We start from the raw sequence: 17,500 nt of genomic DNA, 5'->3' as shown, positions 1-17,500 counted from the left end.
TAAGAGATAATCTGCGTGTTATAGATCTTTAAAGCCTTAGCTTTGAATTACAAGTGAATTGCTACGATATTCAATAAGTGTACAGATTATGCGACTACGGTCTTTACTTATGAATACAGATGTATTATAGCACCATCATTTTGTCCAGTAACACCTTGTCGTCAAAAAGTTTTGATGATTCCAACCCCTTCAATTCTAACATTTGAATCGTCTGCTGCATTATTTTCGTAAACGCGGCACCACCGCAAGGCGTGGAGGAATACCAATTTAACCAAAAATTGCCAAAAAGGTTCAGCTAATTGAGAAACAATTCATTTCATCTCCTTATTATTTAAAAAAATCAAATGTTTATCAAAGAAAGGCTGTTATGGAAGACAAACAAAGTATTATTGATTTATAAAAAGGAACTAGTTTGTGTTCCTTGTTGTCCGCCCATCCCAATACGCGAGTGGAGTAGCTTCCCTTGAGCCAGTGTCGCGAGAACGTTGTGGTGGGAATTGTGTGAGTTTTATGTCGCTGCACTCGTAAGCATTGACTGTCATTGGTCGGTATTTGCCTTGGATTTATCCCGGACCATAAGGTGAGTCTTAAGATGAGATAAGTTGATAAGTTTAGAGCTGATAAGGAGGAGGAAATGGGTTTTGGTACCGGTGAGATTGAGGTGACACTCCCTCTCCCCTCTCTCTCTCTCCTCTTCTCTCCTCTTTCGGCTTCCTCTGCTCGCACACAGTTGTTTATACGGGAAAATATTCCGTTTTTGATTAGGTAATTAAGATTATGCATGTACTTTATGTATTGGATTCTTGTCCACTTATATATTTACTTTGCTTGGCTTGTTTATTTTACATATTGAAGGAAATTTATATAGTTACTGACCATAGCGTAAATTCAAAAGTACAGTAATACTCGGGCGAATATCCGATGATCGTTATTGGTCGTTTTGAAATGAATGAATATTGCATAAACACCCAGTCTGTAGAGATTTGGATAAAAATAAAGGTTTGTGCGACCCCTATAGTATGAATGCATAGGCCTACCACGCTTCGAAACCTAACCAGTGTTAAAGCCCGTAATTACTATGGAATTTTGACACGATGCGGAGGTGCGGTGTCGCTGACTTGTTTGTTTTAGCTCCACGATTTGGATGAGATGAATGTTGATATCAAGGTAAGGTGATTAGAGGTTCGATAAGATAAGGTAAGGGATATTGAGGGCAGTATGATGTGCCGCTAGCTTTAAAAGTCATGACAATGGTCTCTTATTATCATGAGAATACAACATAGCCTGTCAACCTCGAAAGTACGGCTCGAAACTCTTTAAATATTGATTTTTTAGGAAAATATTCTGCTTGTGCTGTCATATCAACCTGAAATATCGACGTGTCACCCGCACCAAGGGAGCAGGAACGATTGGCATGAACCATACGGGTGATTGGCATGCGGTGTGCCTGACCCACTGGGGAATGTTAAGAGGATCTGGGGTGGGGAGGGAGACTCTGTAGGGTTTGTGCGGGACCCGCCTCTCTGAGGGATGGGGGAAGGTGTGGTAGTTCGAGAAGTGTGTGCGCGTGTGCGTGTGCGTGTGCGTGTGCGTGTGCGTGTGCGTGTGCGTGTGCGTGTGCGTGTGTGTGTGTGTGTGTGTGTGTGTGTGTGTGTGTGTGTGTGTGTGTGTGTGTGTGTGTGTGTGTGCGTCTGTGTGCGTCTGTGTGTGTGTAGGTGTGTATTAATACTTGTACATATACTTGTGCTTTTGCGTGTGTGCGTGCTTGCATGTGTGTACACTTTCGGGTGTACTTGTACATATACTTGTGCTTTTGCGTGTGTGCGTGCTTGCATGTGTGTACTCTTTCGGGTGTACTTGTACATACGTGTATGTGTATATGCGTGCTTGCTAGATTAAAGGAGTAATTGGTCTTGTTCTTGGGTAGATTAACCGTCCTTTTTCTTGCATGCGTTTTCAGAGAAATCGACTTAATCAAGAGGGGAGACTCCCTAATTTTTATAAGGCGACGGATGTGTTTGAGAAGACCGTCTGCTCTCAAGTGCCACGCCAGATTTGGCCCCGTTCCACACAGCCGGGTCTCAGTTTGTGTGTAGTTGTCTCTGTTCACTTGCCATGGGCGTTAACCTCCAGGAACCCCCGGGGCTTGGAGAGAACGCGTGGCACTGCACCGTCTACACTGTCAAGGTCGTTCTCTTTTCCCCTTGGAAGCATTTTTTTCCTCGGCAGACTGTTGACATAGGACAGGAAGAGTTGCTTTGGGGGACCTCGAGCCGGTGCCAGCTTTAAGAGTGAAGGCCTTGAGGTCTCACAATTTATCCAATTTTAGGGTACAAGTGAAGATTGGGTATTGGGTTTGTCCCTCCCCTCCACCCACACACACACTCACTCACATACACACTCATATACTCGCCCACGAACCTACACTCGCCCTTGTACGAGGGAGGAGGAAAGAAAATTAGAGATATTTTCTCTTTGACCGTTTTTTTGGTATCAATTTTTCATCTATCCGTTAACTAAATGAGACCAGGTTCTCCCCTACGACGACAGAGAGCTTAGGCTGAAATGTAAGTTGATAACGTATGTCTGTTTTACATCTGGCTGCCACGGTGTTGAGCATACTCTTTGAGAGCCTTTAGAGCCCAGAGTCATTAGTTGGGTACATATTCACACCAGACCTAGTCAGCCAACATACAAGACCTACCAAGTGCTGTTTAGGACTCAAATAATGCATCCAAACGTACTAACGTACTTTTCTTACCATTAAAGTACTTCTACACGACGCCAGCACTGAGAAGTCTACAGTCACTGTATTCATAGGACTTGCCCGTCGTCGAACCTTGCGATTCTGTAAAGATCATGAGAAGGGGTCACGCGTGTTTCGTTTCTTGCTATAAATACGGCACAAGTGGGTTACGTAGCCCTGGGCCTTGAGGGTTTCGCAAGGATCACTCTTTGCATGTTCCGTCACCAAGAGGTCACCCCCCCCCCTCACACACACACACACACACACACACACAGAGAGAGAGAGAGAGAGAGAGAGAGAGAGAGAGAGAGAGAGAGAGAGAGAGAGAGAGAGAGAGAGAGGGGGGAGGGAGGGAGGGAGGGAGGGAGGGAGGTATTGGGGTGTGTACATGCACCGTTTTTTATTAACTTATTTTTTTTGTACAACCTAGCCGGGTGTTTGTGCATTGTCATGTGCGTGTGCATCACCTGCAGGTGAATGCACTGTTCCGATGTAATCGATTTAAGGACGCTTCACATTATTTTGCTTCTTTTGAAAACGGGACTGGGGCGCGATTTTTGGCAGTGGCACTGTCGTTGCCCCCAGACCCCACCCTGTCTGGTGCCTCGGCCAAACCAGGCCGTCAACCAGTGTGCTCTTGCAGCCGCACTTGTTGCCAGGTTGTGTATTTTACAGGATGCTTGTTTTTCGTTTTGTAATGGAAGGAATACGTGTAGTGTTCTTTTGTCACTCAATGCATTCTTTAGAAAGACCAGACCCTTGGGTGGAAATAGGCCAGGTTAGTTTCCTTCCATGGAGGGCTTTCTTCTGTACATGTGTGTCTGTGTGTGAGTTCGTGCATACACGTGCGTGTGCGCGTGCGTAATTCTTGGCCTGGAGTATGAAAGCAAGAAAGACTGATTGAAGCAAGAGAGAATAAGGAAACAGGCGAGGGAAAGGTGTAGACGATGGCATTTCGGTAGGGGAGGCTGGCACGGGGATGGTTCAATGGTAGGTGCGAGCTAAGATTAGAAGGAGGATGGGCGTGGTGCGACGCTGTAGTTGTGCCGTCTGTAGTACACCCCTCCACCCATGCCACCTCCCCCCCTCGGAGTAAGTGCTCGCCCACATGTGTGCTCCGCGCTTCAAACACATGTGCCGACGGTCGTTCGAAAAACATGCGAATGTGCTTGTGTTAATGTTAAATATAGTCTATATATGTGTGTATGTATACTCAGATATATATTCATACATATGTAATTTAAACACGTGTGTGTGTGTGTGTGTGTGTGTGTGTGTGTGTGTGTGTGTGTGTGTGTGTGTGTGTGTGTGTGTGTGTGTGTGTGTGTTCATGCGAATGGGTGTGCGTGTATGATATGGTTCTTTATGCGTATGCATTTGTTAGTTGTTTTATATCCATTTTTCTTTACTTTGCACCATGCTTTGGGTAGAGATGCCCATAATGTATTCTGTTGTGTAATAACTTCTCCCTTACATGTTTACATGCGAATGCACTGTACGTGAGTAACGGTCTTCAAACAGAATCTCTCCAGATATGATGGTGTTGACTTTGAAGGAAGACCAGAGTCATGAAATGAATGCCATGTCATGTTTCTCCCCCTCTCTTCTTTCTACCTGTCTCCTATTCTCGTTCCTCCCTCTTGCTCTCCTCTCTCGGTCCCTCACCCTCCCTCCACTTCAAGTATTTGATGGCTTGTAGATGCAAATTGGCACAATGTTCGTTAGAATATGCTGGTTCCCTGTCTTATCATCACGCCAGGAAAGATGCACACACTCCCTATGTCCCGCGTGTGTGTTACGGAGTTGAAAAGCTGCAAGGTGCATGGCGGGTGTGCAGGGAGGGAGGGCTTCCTCGCGCGGGCGTGTGCTAGCTCAACCTGCGACCTCTGACACTCCTGCCGGTAATAACGGTGCGACCTGCTCGAACCGCCTCTGCAGGCACGGGTTCGCCTCCCCTGGCTCCGGCTTGGGTGGCTCGTAGAAGGGGCATGCGGTTTGATTCGCTCTCGTTTACTCGCGTGACTCACAAGGGACACAGGTGGTCACTCGCCCGGTATGCGGACGCCAAGGAAGGCTGCAGGTACGCGGCCTACAAACTTGCTGAGAAGCAGGTGTCTGGGCATGAGGTTCCGCGGAGACGTCCTGCGACATGTTTCGTTAAACTCAAACTGCACTATCATGACCCTGCAGACGGCGGTGGGCGAAGTGCTGTGTCCGAGCGCAACAGAACCGAGTATTAGCCTCGGGCTTTTTAAACGGACAGCGAGAATATGACATTTTCTAGATATTTTTTATGGCTTTTTGCACATGTGTTCAGAAATGAAGACTGGCTGTTATTTTATTACGGAATACCGGAGCATTCGTTTAAAACGATAACGTAAGTAAAAATAAAATAGCCGAAATATTTTAGATGTACCATTATGTGGCCTATCCTTGCATAAAGCCGAAAGTGTGTTCTGTTCCTCCAGGTTCCCACTATTTTTATTTTCTCTTGCCTTCGTATTTCCCTCTTCCCTTTTCTCCCAACTTTCCCCCGTCTGCTGCATGTGCCGTACTCAGTGAGCGCCGGCGACGCCCCGAAACTCAGGACGGCGACCGGATGTACAAATTACCGGATACGCTCACCCAGACCGTGAGTAAGGGTGTGTGTGTGCGTGTGCGTGAGAAAGAGTGAGTGTGAGTGTGTCTGTGTGTTAGAGAGAGAGAGAGGCAGACAGACAGGCAGAGAGAGAGAGAGAGAGAGAGAGAGAGAGAGAGAGAGAGAGAGAGAGAGAGAGAGATAGAGAGAGAGAGAGAGAGAGAGAGAGAGAGAGAGAGGACACACTTGTACCTGCCAGCCTTGCATGGTTACCATTTTCGTTCCCTCGTCACCCTTCACCTTAGTTGTGGTCGCCTTACGTGTTGGTTTATTCTAATATGTCAGTTACCCGTCTTATTCATGAAATAAAAAAAAAAATGGAGGGCAGTTTTTTTTTTTCATTTGGGGGGCAATTTCATGCTCTCTCTCTCTCTCTCTCTCTCTCTCTCTCTCTCTCTCTCTCTCTCTCTCTCTCTCTCTCTTCTCTCTCTCTCTCTCTCTCTCCTCTCTCTCTCTCTCTCTCTCCTTCTCTCTCCCTCCCTCTCTCCCTCCCTCTCTCCCTCCCTCCCTCCTTCCCTCCCTCCCTCCTCCCTCTCCTCCCTCTCCCTCCCTCTCCCTCCCTCTCCTCTCCCTCTCTCTCTCTCTCTCTCTCTCTCTCTCTCTCTCTCTCTCTCTCTCTCTCTCTCTCTCTCTCTCTCTCTCTCTCTCTCTCTCTCTCTCTCTCTCTCTCTCTCTCTCCCTCTACCTTTCTCACTCCCTCCCTCTCTCCCTCTCTCCCTCCCTCCCTCCTTCTCTCTCTCCCTCCCTCCTTCTCTCTCTCCCTCCCTCCTTCTCTCTCTCCCTCTCTCCCTCCCCCTGTCTCTGGCTTATTAATTGCCCTTTTTCCTTACATGGCAATTGATGGGCCGAACACTGGCTGGATTTTCGGAGCGGGCAGCCGGTAATATTTCTACCGAGTGAGTGATTGCGATGGTCTCCCTCATGTTAAAGGCCCAAGGATTAGCTTTGTCTTGTGCTCTTATCGTGGCCCAAGAACCCGAGCGTGTGCGTTATCAGCGGTGCCTCCATTGATCGTAGTGTTTGTCTTGCACTTCCCGCCCTGTTGCTCGGAGGGGCGGAGCTAGGGGACTGCAGGCTTTGTCAGATGTTGCAAGACGGTGCGAATAGACATTCCACGTGTACGTGATTGAATGATTTTTTTAATGCATTAATGATGTTAAAAACAACGTGACATTTTATTCTCATTAAATAATATTTAATAAGTAGGCCGGCCGGCCGGCCGGCTTGTGATGAAGGCAGGGGGTGGGGAAGTAAGGGGCGGGGACGGGGTTGGTGCAGTGAGGCAAGTTTTTTCTCCGCGGGGCTGTGGCTCCACGGGTGACTGACCGGCAAGGTGGTTCCTCACGTGCGGCCGTCGTTGTGCTGGCTGGAGGGGAGTATGTAGGGGTCGTCAGGGGAACCACTTTCTGCCAGGGACCCTCGAATGTTATCAGCAATGCTGATTATGGGGCTTAGGCCCTAGGGAGCGTGGATGCGCTGTGCCGGAGCCTAAGTCTGCCGGAGACAAGTCTCCGAGCGCTGGCTGAGGGGATACGAGAAAGTGAAAGTTGGTTTACTCGCGTGCACGGGCCCGTGTGTGCGTGTGCGTGCTGAGCTATACCCTTCTGTTTTATGGTCCCCATCGAGCGACCATGTACAATGCCTCCTAGTATCTAGGCCTACGCGTAGCTTGTATTGCAAATGTGACTTGTATATTACCTACAAGCAGCTTACGCTTACACTAAATGCGATGCACGGAGTTGAGTAGTGTGCGGGGCGCACATTGATGGCAGGGGACACACCCGAGGGCCACGAGGATCCGCCCTTTCATTCATAAGCTAAGGGCGAGACGCGTGTCTAGCGGCTTTCTTCTGCCGCGCTGGATGACGCATGCTAAACCAATTGGACGCTGGGCCTTCCTCGTTTGAACATTCCTTGTCCGCCGCGCTCGCGTCCGTAAAATACCTTCAGACTCGCTCGTGGTGGAATTTTATTGGCATGTCGTCAATATCAATTGACTTTGTCAGTCTTGATCTGATGACAAAGTCGTCATTGTTGTCATCCTTGTAACACAAAACAGTGAATTTTCAAGCTTCATCGCCGTTGTCTCGTCATCGTTACAACCAGCATCATCATTAATGACACCGACTCATCGAAGTCATTGTGTCAGAATTGACTTTCGCTTCCTTACCCTGTCCTCTCCTCCTCGCACCTCTCGCTTTATTCCTCCCGTTCCTCTGCCCATTGGTGACTGACCTATTGTAGTTAAATTATGTTAGCGACAGAAAATCAATTAAAACTTCCTCCGGCTGAAGGTTCATCACTCGGTAATGTACTGACGTTCGCTCGGGTCATGTGGTGCGCAGCTCTCTGGGGAATTTGTGCAAGAGGAAAACAATTCTTGCAAAGTTTATTTCAGAATTAGCTTTGCTGTGAAATGCCGTTTGTTATGTCATGTTCGTTTCTTTGACGACGGTCTATCATCTATCGAAAAGGTGTTCGCATGTCACTCGGAACACCAGTCGTAAAGCCTTTATTTTTTAGCAGAATTATCGTGATATTTTGTGACATATCTTCCCCGCGCTACTTTATCAGCCAACCCTGATTAAATGTTTGTAGATAATGAAAAACGCAGTCGAATTATCAAGGAACTTGCACGAAGATTCCATCAATCACTGTAGAGGGATCCGTGGAGATGGCAGTTTACAAGAAGTTAGATAACTTACGCAGCCTTTTGATTTAATGTTTCCCCCTGTTTTGTGAAGCGTGACGTCACTCGCAGCGACCAAAAATAAGCGGGTGAAAAGCAAGCAGGAAGGGGGTGAAGCGAGCGAGTGTGTTGAAGTTGCAGATAGGATATCGTCCGATAAGATACGAAGGGAATATCACAATGCATTCGTTGATTCCTTGACTGATAACGTTCCCAGTTAAGTTGTTTGTGCTGGCGCTGCTGTTCGCCCGGGTGCTTTATGGGCGGGGTCGGGCCGCAAGGGATGTCTGGTTTCAGTATTGCTTGGAAGGCTGAGAGAATACGTTCTCATGCTCTCGCTCTCTCTCGCTCTCTCTCGCTCTCTCTCGCTCTCTCTCTCTCGCTCTCGCTCTCGCTCTCGCTCTCGCTCTCTCTCTCTCGCTCTCTCTCTCTCGCTCTCTCCCTCCCTCCCTCCCTCCCTCCCTCCCTCCCTCCCTCTCTCCCTCCCACCCTCCCACCTACCCTTCCTTCCTTCTCCCTCCCTCTCCCCCTCCCTCCCTCCCTCTCCCTTCTTCCTTCCTTCCGTCCCATCCCTCTCTTGAGTAAATTCCGGATGTGTCACTTTTATTTTATTGATCCAACGTCCACTTTGCCCAGTTCATTGATCATCAGTTTAATGGGGGATAATTAGTGGGGTAATTAGATTGGCTTCATATGCAGAATGACAAGACTACCCTGGGGAATACCCACGCTTCCGGGATGGGCTTGCGGAGGGGGTGGAGTTCTGGTTGGGGGAGGGGAGGGGATGTGACGTCCATGGTAGGATATTTTTAGAATTTGCTGGCAGTTGGGAGGAGGTTGGAGGTCTAGAGAGAGCTAGCCTAATGTCTTCATATTTTGATGTTTGCGTTGGTGGGTTGCTTTTGTTTGTTGTCAGTTTGATTGGCTCTTGAGCTTCGTTAGTTTTTTTATCGGTCTCTTTCTTGTTTCCTTTATTTTTCCTTTGTTTCACTCGCACACTGTTTTTTTTCTATTCTTATCTTTGATTATTGAACTGGTTTATTTATCCATCTGTGTGCCCCCCTTCTTTTCTTTCTTCTCTTTCGGGTCACATACCGCCTGTAACTGATCCATTTCCCTGTTACCCTCCCCTTGCTTCCTTTCCCAGCCCTACCCTCCCTCCTCGCTGGGCGTAGGTGAGGTAGATACCCGCAGTGTCACGTGCTCGCGGCATTCTTCGCATTCCCTGGGCCTGCGAGCGCCTTACCCTCCTCCTCAGTAAGAGCGCCTTTTTCCATTGACGCAATGTATGATCAAAGTGTCGCACTTTTCGATGGCGTTGATGCTGCGTGTCGGGCAGAGCCTCCGCACGGAAGCGCCTCCTTTAGCTTGATGCCTGGTCCGGATTCGCTGTGCGAGACGCATGCCCAAAATAGCCTCATGTTCCATCCTCAGCTTACCGACCTACTCCAAGCGGGTATAACCCTACCCACCTCCCCTACTTCACCCCACCTTCTCCGCCACCCCCCGAACACCTCTGCCCTTCTTCCTTACTTACGTGTGACTGTCCCTTCCTTGCTTTCTCTCCCCTGCCCTTCCTCTCTCCTCCCCTCCCTTGCTTTCTCTCCTGCCCTTCATCTCCCCTCCCTTACTTTCTCCCCTACCCTCCATTGCTTTCTCTCCCCTGCCTTTCCTCTCTCCTCCCCTCCCTTGCTTTCTCCCCAGGAAAGGAAGAGGGGCAAGCGAGGAAGGTCCCCGCTTGCCTCTCTTCCTTTCCCAGCTCACCCCTTTCTTTTCTCCCCCAGGCGCGACCGGCCAGCACGCCACGTCGTGTGGTATGCCGGGCCTTCGTTACGCAATCATGGGCCCCCCTCCTCTCCTCTTTCTATTGCACCCCACCCTCACACCCTTACCCTGGATATGTATATTGCACAATTTGCACCGGTTCCACGTAGACTGCAAGGCCACAGGGTATTCAGTCTAACTTATTTTGTTTTATTTTATCGGGCATGATTCTCATTTTCTTTGTAATTATCTGTAAATGATTGTGATATAATTTGGTTATTGATGTCCACCAAAATTGCTTTTGTTTAGCGAGAGAACGCCTGGTTTACACAGATTCAAGGATACAGAATTACCGGGAGTGGGTTGGAAGCAAGTATAACAACGATTAGGAGGGATTGGGAATGAATTTGAAAGTCTTTGGAGGTAATAATAATGCAAAGGGATACATTTGAATATGGAGGCTGAGGTGTGTGTGTGTGTGTGTGTGTGTGTGTGTGTGTGTGTGTGTGTGTGTGTGTGTGTGTGTGTGTGTGTGTGTGTGTGTGTGTGTGTGTGTGTGTGACTGACTGACTGACTGACTGACTGACTGACTGACTGACACTGACTGACACTGACTGACTGACTGACACTGACTGACTGACTGACACTGACTGACTGACACTGACTGACTGACTGACTGACTGACTGACAGTGAGTAAGTGAGTGTATGTGTGTATGTTCGTGCATGTGTATGTATGTGTGTGTGGCTCTCCATATTTATCTCTCTGATAATCTCGGTCTCTGTTTGGCTGCGCGGGCTCTGAAGCTAGTGGTCTTGGCAGGAAGACACAGTCAGACGGATAGACACGGAGGGAGACCAAGACAGAGGCAGATTATGAAGTAGCAGGGTGTGGCAGGAGCGGTGTGAGGCTAGCTAGGTGAATATGTGGACAAGGTGCGAGAAACGCATCTGGTGGAACCGAGGCTCTTTAAAGCTGTCTAAAACCCTGTGTCCTTAAAAAACGTTCGAGCAAAAGCAAATAGCGGCCGTGACGAGACCAAGATGGCGATCGGTGTATAAGGTGAGGGCACGGGGATGGAAACCCGGCTGGTGAAGGTCAGAGGCCAAGAGGGAGGGATGAGGACGAGGCTTGTTTTCCTCCCCTGACCCCACGCGGTTGCCAGTTCGTGTGGAGTTTAGCGGTACTTTGGAATGCGCATGTTATTAGTGTCGCGGATGATTTGTGCGATTTCTTCGTTTTATTTTGTTACGTTTAGTGTCTTGCTAGAGGTCGATATAGCTTGGCGGCAATATCACGCGTTGGTTCGACGTGCCGAAAGCAAGCGGCCAGGTGGAAGCACTGCCTGACATTGCCAGGCCGCCCCATAAATCGTCGGCGAATTTCGCAGAGACAGCTGTTTGTGTAATAACCAAGCGATTCCATGCCTATGGCCCACAGAGAAAGTTAGAGATACGTATGATGAATTCGTTATCTGCAGAACGGACGCGGACGCCCTGGCCGGAGCCATGTATTATTCATTCACTATTTCTCGCTAGCACAGAAACTCCGGTCTCCAGAGTGACACCTGGCGAGATGGGAGATTTTCTCGCTAGTTTGGCTCGTTTCATGTTCAAAAGCATTCAGAGTACCGAATGACAGTTAGAGGTTTTCGAAATCCATTCGATTTAGTTCCCTGCTAGGCTACTTTCTGCTTCGCTGAAGGATAAGCCAACGCATATGGAGCTTCCGGTATCTTTTCTGTTCGTCTATGGCCCTCGAAATCGACCCGCATAGGCCGGAAGCCGCAGTATCTTGTTTACTTCGTGATCGGGGGCGCTGACCCTGCTCGCGTAAGTTATCATCAACTCAAGATGATCAAAACGAATTTATTTATATTATAGTTATTTTTTATTGAAACTATAGGTTGGATATAATTTATTTTCTGCTTACGTGGCGGATAATGTGTCACTGGCAAGTTCAAACGTCGCATGTTAAAGCTGAACTACAGCTGCACCTTGGCCTAGTTCTGAGTCCCACCCTTATGTCCTGGCCAGTGGAGGAGGAGGCGGCGGCGGCGGCGGCGGCGGGTTGCTTGGCGGACACGGCGTGGAAGAACATGGAAATCGTTACGTCACTTGACCGTCACCCATTAAATCTGCACGAAATGCTGTAGTTATCTCGGCTGTGGAGGCGGATGGTACGTGGTCGCTGTGAGGGAGGGCGGGAGGAAGAGGGGGGGGGGGGAGCACGAGAGTGGGAGAGGAACAGGAATCGATAATGGTGAAGCCGCTGTGTTGAGCGCCAGTACTGAGCTTGAGGTTGGCTCGGCGCTCGGTTACGGCCAGGGATGTCGCCCTTCTTGATGTTCCTTCCTTCTGTCCTTTTGCAAAAAATGAAATGGCTGATGTTGGTGTAGCAAGGCCTGTTGGATGACGGCAGGTCAGCGATTGCTAAGGTTTAAATTTCTGGGTTTGGATTTGTTTTGACGTCGCTTGTTGCACTTGACCTTGCGTCGGAGATGCGGTGCTGGCTCTTTAACGATAACGAAATTGGAAATCTGTCGCTGCTTCGTTTAGGGATTTCTGTTGCGCTCTTTATGTTTTTATTGATTTATTTTGTTTCTTAGTTCTGGTATTCTGGTGGATAACGTTGACCTTTGTAGACTTAGCAGAGCGCAGTAGTTCACGACCTTTAAAGTACTGTTGACATTACTAGAACTTGATAACGTACTGTTTTGGCAGTGGAGTAGGTTTCACAGGATTTTTTTAGAATTACTATCATGGTCTTTGATAGACACGGGGTTCATCATTGGTTTTGATATATGATTAAGCGTGACCTTAAAGAATGGCTCAGTCAATCCCATCTGTTGACCTTTTGATTTTGCTAATGCTGAATAAATGTGCTGACCTTATGTATAGTTAACGCCGGCTCTAGTGACCGGGCATATAACACTTTCTTAAGTATAGTAGGCAGTAAAGATGATCTTTTTATTATGTATCACACTGTAGTAAGCTTAAGGAGTGGTCATTCTACCCGTGTGAGTATCTTGCGCTGCAATTTGGACGAGAGAGCATGAGTAAGCTACTTCTTAGACAGAGCATCTTTTTGTGCATAATCCTGTTCGCGCGCGCTGCTCTTTTTCTGGTTGTTGAAGCCAACGAAAGGAAAACTTGTTGGCTGCGTGTTTGTCCATTGAGGCTTGGTAGAGTATTTTTCAAAGGGAAGAAGCAGTTCATGGCGTTTGGAAAAAGTGTTTTGAGTTTTTTAGCGAAACGAAGTGAGAGGGAAGTACAGAAGCGGAAGGGTCCACGTGGATTGTCATGCAACCGTCTAATGTGGGGGAGGCAACACTTTTTATATAAGCATATCTTTTGTTGGTCCGTATTGCGTTGAGAATGCATGTCAGTTGTCGCTACTGCCTCCGTCCCTCCGTCTCCTTTTGAAATGCTTCTCGGTCTCACTCCTGCCTCCGCGCTGCACTCCCCCCACGCCAGGCCTCCGGTACCTTTGCCTTTTTCCTTGTCAACCTCAACCGTCCATACCGGTTCAACATATTTCTCTCCTCCTGCTACCCCCTCTTTCTCTTCAACCCCCCCCCCTACGGACCTTTCCTTTCAACCAAGAATTTCCTCCCCCTAGCGCCCTTTGCCTCAGAGTGCGGGCGCGCGGGCGGGCCAGGTGAGGGTGGCCGCCACACGATCTGGACTTGCCGGCCGCTGTTTCCCACGGGTGTCACGAAGGCTGTATTACCGTGTCATGGGAGAGGCTGTCTGTCCTGCTGGCTCATGTCCCTTGCTACGTCTGTGGGAGTGCAGCGCCGTTCCTTGTTATTGCAGCCCTGTGCCGTCATTGGTCGAGCAATGGAGCTTGTTCGCGGCTGGAGATCTTGGCTACGTGCTGTCGGTTAGTGTAGCCTATGGCTGGTGAACGGATGTCGGGGCGCTGTCGTGATTGAGCAGCAGTTTATCAATAATGCCTTCTGAAAATTATTAGATTTGTTATTGCTGACGCTGCTCAAGGCGTTTGTATTCTTACGTAAACGCCATTAGATTAACTTAGATTAACAATATTAAATAGTAACTCGCTTTACATATGATGCTTGGTCATATTCTAAGCAGTAAACCCTTTTGACACTGGAAACTGTTTGGCCATCCATCAGTTGCCCCATTCTGGGTATAATGCTCCCCCCAATAGCGCCTAAAGCCGTGCCTTTGAGGTTTCCCTTCATCAAGGTGCGTCGTGTAGGGTGTCACTGGCGCGACCTGTCGTTGTCTGTAGAGCGCCCGACGTCCGGACCGGCGGCGCGCACACCTGTGTTGTCACACTCTCACCTGACCAGACGCGCTTGTCACAGGATCCGTCAGTCAATACGCTGCCACACCAGTAGTGCCAGTGCCTCTCAATGCCGAGTATTGACTCATCCCTCCGAAAAACCACTGCATCGCGGCTTGGGTTACTCGGGTGTTGCTTTGTCGCTTTTTAAATGCCCTCGGCCCCTTACCTTTCTTTTAGTTATGCACGTGATAGTCGTGTCCTAATCCCGCTGTTAGTATCATAAATTGATATTTTTTCTTTTTTCACAGGTGAGGTTTGCTGGCTTTGTCAACGGTGTGGATATGCAGTCGGTGCTGGTATGTTTCAATCAGGTATCCCTTACTCTATGAATAGAATGAATACGCATTGTGCGCGTGCGTGTGTTCATGTGCGTCTATGTATGTGTGAATGTTTCTCTGTATCTGTCTCTGTATATATATATATATATATATATATATATATATATATATATATATGTATGTATATACATATATATACATATATATAAATACATATACATATATACATATATATACATACATATACATATATCATATATCATATATCATATATACATATATCATATATACATATATCATATATACATATATCATATATACATATATACATATATCATATATACATATATACATATATATATATATATATATATATATATATATATACATACATACATACATACATATATACATATATACATACATATATATATATATATATATATATATACACATACATACATACATACATATATACATATATACATATATATACATATATATATATATATATATATATATATATATATATATATATATATATACATATATGTATATGTATGTACATATATGTATATGTATATACATATATGTATATATATATATATATATATATATATATATATATATATATATATATATATATATATACATACATACATACATACATACATACATACATACATACATTTTGTGTGTGTTTTTTTTTGCAGGTTTGCTGTGCTTGTGCCCACATTTTTACAAATTAAGTCAGTCCTAACCACTAATGCATGCTTAAATTGTTTATTCTTAAATCGCATATGATGGCGGCATATTTTTCCGTTTTGCCATGTTTTAGTAACATTGAATCAATCCAGAAAGCGGACTATGCGCATGGCTTGCACGCGCAGACACGCCGAGGGGAATTGGGTGAACACTTTGGAAATGGTCCAAGTTTATTCTGTTTCCAACAGCTGGTATACGCAGGCATAAGTAGTTAGAGGGGAAAGAGAGAAACACAGTAAAGCAATGGACGGTTAAAACTAATGGTAAAATAATGACATGGATGACAGGATGACTCCTATAGTTCCTGTGACTTAGAAACGTTCGTGGAAACGTGATAAAACGTTGATAGTTGAGGCGTCTCCCTGGCGAAGGGGAGAAACGTTCTATATTTAGCTGACGTCTGAAGGGAGGGAAGCAGATGCTTTTCGGGCTTCCGTTAGAGCGCCAGAGCCAGCGCTTCGCCGACGGCTCTTTGACGATTGCTCGCCGTCGGAAAGCAAGGTGTGCAGCCACCCCTCGCATTGCTACGAACTTTTAAGAGTTAGAAGCGGGTAATGCTGTGACCCATGGGCGGTGCAATGGGCGTGCGTCGGTGCCGTGTTGGATGGGAGCGATGAATCGTAAGTGGGTGCTTACGGGACTCCAGGACCGGGCGGGAGGATGGGGGCGGCCGGGTATTTGTAGTCGTGACATCAGCTTGTGTATGTGATGACCTCACCGCCGCCGCCACCCGCACCCGCTCATTGGTTAGGAGTGACGACGCCGGGAGTGTGGGTGGGTGGTGGTGGGGGTAGGGGTCGAGCGGCCTTACGATGGTTGGGCGTGGGGAGGGGGCGGGGGATCATGTGACAGAAAAGGGCGTGTTGGGAGAAGGGGGCAGGGAGTATGCGGTGCTACCTGGACCGTAGATGTGTATAAATAGGATAGGGACGGAAAGGTCGGGAGGGGAACAGGAAGACGGGATAGGAGGAGGGAGGTGGGGAAGAGGTCAACCCTGTCGCGAGGAAAAGCGTGAAATAATTGAAAAAGGGAATACTGAAAACTTAAACACGGTATGCTGCAAATGAAGAGCTTACCGACAATAAGTACATAATATGAGCCATAGAGAACGTAACACAGACATGTATATTTGAAATGTAATTGCCATAGATTCTATATTTAAACGCACAGAGGAATTAATAAAGAAAAGAGAGAGGCAAGGAAATGTGGGCAGCTCAAGTGAGGTACGGGGCGAGTGCGGGTCCAGGGAGTGTCGTCGCGGCCGCCGGTGCACTCGCTCAACAAGCTCGAGTCGGGACACCGAGCGACGGACTCAGTGCATCGTGGCAGTAATGGCAAGTGAGTAGCAAATGAGCGATAATGATGCGCGTAATTATCGGTCGTTAGATATAATAAACTTTTTTTAAAGTCCAGAGCGCATGTATTGTGAGACGGACGCGATGATCTTACCGTAGGAGTGTAAAGCGCTGGTGTGACAGGAAAAAGTTGAAAAAAATGAAATATCGCTTCGTTGTCGAATATTAAGTTACAAAAGTTGTGTTGGTGTGAAGGAGCGGCGGTGAGTCAGCGTGAGCGAACCAGTGGCTCCCTGTTGATCTTTGCAGGCTGGAAAGGTTTCGAGGAAGCGTGAGAGATCAGAAGCAATATACCGAGTATTGTTAATGTGGCTTGCGTGTTGGTTACGTTATCCAGAATAAAATAGGAAAGGAGAAAATGAAAGTGAGTCGACACATGCTGCTCTGTTCCGAGGGTACCGGGAGGGATGGGAAAATGTGAAAGAGTGTCGTCGGGAAAGATACCGGTGACATGGAGTTCCTTTATTTATATGATTGTCTTCTCGCTGACGTATGGCGCCTATCTAGAATTCAAAGACGCTAGCCAAGGAGAATTGCGGCCCTGGCGATATTTAAGGGCGTTAGAGGTTGGAGTCATCGGGGGTTGGACCAGCTTTGCCGAATGACCCAAGGCTGGGATTGATTCTTGAATGGTGTGCACTCTGGATGGAGAGGAGAGGGCGAAGGAGGGAAGGGAAGAGGAGAGAGATGTAGTAGGGCGTGTAAGGGGCGGTTCGAGTGGCCGGCAAAGGGTTGAAACACCTTCTCCGACACTCGAAAGGCTTGACCGATGGCTTTCTGGTAATTGGTTGTGGGCGTGTTTATGGTTGTGTGGTTGGAGGGTGATATGTCGGAGTTGTAAAGATGCGCCCTGTTCAGGAGACGCTCGCGGGGTGGGGGTGGGGTGGGGGGAGTAAGGAGTGTCGACGAGAAGGGGGTGATAGGGAGGAAGGCCATGGGGAGGAGAGAG

At 47.6% G+C, this 17,500-nt stretch overlaps 1 protein-coding gene across 6 annotated transcripts in view; it reads left to right on the top strand.

The window, feature by feature from the left end:
* The first annotated feature begins 435 nt into the window (after positions 1 to 435).
* beta-Spec (spectrin beta chain) overlaps positions 436 to 17,500 on the top strand; it is a 102,244-nt gene continuing 85,179 nt past the window's right edge. For 2 of the 6 annotated variants that reach the window (XM_070122274.1, XM_070122260.1), the window contains exon 1: positions 438 to 580. The gene's annotated coding sequence lies outside the window, so the exon portion shown is untranslated. Of the gene's footprint in view, positions 581 to 17,500 lie in introns of all 6 variants that reach the window. The other 4 variants (XM_070122154.1, XM_070122143.1, XM_070122146.1 and 1 more) reach the window with 4 other exon arrangements.

Source organism: Penaeus vannamei, chromosome 1 (assembly GCF_042767895.1).
Source record: "Penaeus vannamei isolate JL-2024 chromosome 1, ASM4276789v1, whole genome shotgun sequence".
Lineage (NCBI taxonomy): Eukaryota > Metazoa > Arthropoda > Malacostraca > Decapoda > Penaeidae > Penaeus > Penaeus vannamei.
The sequence above is the reverse complement of the archived record's forward strand: the minus strand, read 5'-3'. Positions and strand labels throughout refer to the sequence as shown.